Raw genomic sequence first — 1,817 nt, forward strand, 5'->3', positions numbered from 1 at the left:
AAAAAAAAAAAAAAAAAAAAAAAAAAGTACAATAGAAAGAAATAATAAAATTAAGCTAGTGAGTAGTGAAAATAAAGTTAGAACTTTTAAAAAGGAGAGAGGCAAACACTTCTGAGCTGAGTTCTCAGCCTCTTATTATTTTCTTGTACAAATAAATGTATTTGAAATTTTATTAGGAACCTGTTGTAGTATATAGCATTTGGTCTGTGGCAGAAACCTCTAGTGAATACTGGAAAATAGAGATGTGACAATTTAGGACTGTCTATGAACTGGCTTTCCCTCCAAATAGTTGAAAACTGAAATAATATATCCCTAAGGGATTGCTTCATAAAATGTGGAAGTATCCCAATCTTTGAGTAGGGTTTTGACCCCCAGGAAACAGTCTTTTACATGTGCTGTTGGCATCAGACACCTACACTGTCAGTGGGGTCCAAAAGAAAGAAGTTTCAATTTGATTAAGATAAATTTAAAATTTGTGTCATAACCTCTCTAAAATAGTCTTTGAGATTATAAAACTATATATATATATATATATATATATATATGAATGAGAAGTAATTTTTGGTAGTTGGGGTCTTAGTTGGTGGTAGAGCACTTTCCTAGGAAGCACAGTGACCTGGATTGGGTCTGAAAAAACAAGCAGTTAAAACAAAAAAAACTCCAGTAATTTCAGTACTGATACATAGCACATCAAAAAAGTACCTTGGAGTGAATAAGATGGTGCAGTGGCCAAACCTGGTGACCTGAGGATCCATATGGTAGGAGGAGAAAATGACCTCTACAGGTTGTCCTCTGACCTCCACATACACATAACCTACTACACACACAAAATAACTAATTAAAATATGGATAAGAAATACAGGAAAATAAGAATGTCCTTTTTTTTTTTTTTTTTTTTTAAGATTTATTTTTTTATGTAAGTACACAGTAGCTGTCTTCAGACACACCAGAAGAGGGCATCAGATCCCATTACAGATGGCTGTGAGCCACCATGTGGTTGCTGGGAATTGAAATCAGAACCTCTGGAAGAGCAGTCAGTGCTCTTAACCACTGAATTATCTCTCTAGCCCAAGAGTGTCTTGAAAAGAGAAGAAAAGAAGTAAAAATTGAGAAGCAGTGTAATAGTCTAACAGCAGGTTACAGACTCACTTGGAGCCTAGGTCTGTCCAGCCAGCAGTCATACCCAGCAGTTGTGGAATAGAGCACCATACAGCTGCCCTGCTGGGAAGTGGATTGAGATGGGGTCAGTTCTTCTTGTCCTGTAGATAGGTCTCTTTAAAAAATAAAAATCAAAAACCAAAAGATGTTGGTGGTATCCGCCTTTAATCCAGTACTTGGGAGGCAGAGGCAGACGGATCTCTTAAGTTCAAGGCCAGCCTGGTCTACAGACTGAGTTTCAGGACAGCCAGGCTACAAAGAGAAACCCTGTCTTGAAAAACCAAAACACAAAACAAATACAGTTTATTTAAAAAAATGGGGGGGGGGGGTACTTAAACAAGTACTAGAGATGGCTCAGTGGTTAAGAGCACTGACTGCTCTTCCAGAGATCCTGAGTTTAATTCCCAGGAACCACATGGTGGTTTATAACCATTTGTAATAGGATCTGATGCCCTCCTCTGGTATGTCTGAAGACAGCTACAGTGTACGGATATAACAAAATAAATCTTTAAAAAAGGTTTTGGAGCCGGGCGTGGTGGCGCACGCCTTTGATCCCAGCACTCAGGAGGCAGAGGCAGGCAGATTTCTGAGTTCGAAGCCAGCCTGGTCTACAGAGTGAGTTCCAGGACAGCCAGGGCTATACAGAGAAACCCTGTCTC

General features: G+C 39.0%; 1 protein-coding gene across 2 annotated transcripts in view; it reads left to right on the forward strand.

Annotated features, from left to right (window-relative positions):
• Positions 1–1,817, forward strand: part of Rabep1 (rabaptin, RAB GTPase binding effector protein 1) — a 99,560-nt gene that overhangs the window by 54,495 nt on the left and 43,248 nt on the right. The gene's annotated exons all lie outside the window — the stretch shown is intronic.

Source organism: Mus pahari, chromosome 14, assembly GCF_900095145.1.
Source record: "Mus pahari chromosome 14, PAHARI_EIJ_v1.1, whole genome shotgun sequence".
NCBI lineage: Eukaryota > Metazoa > Chordata > Mammalia > Rodentia > Muridae > Mus > Mus pahari.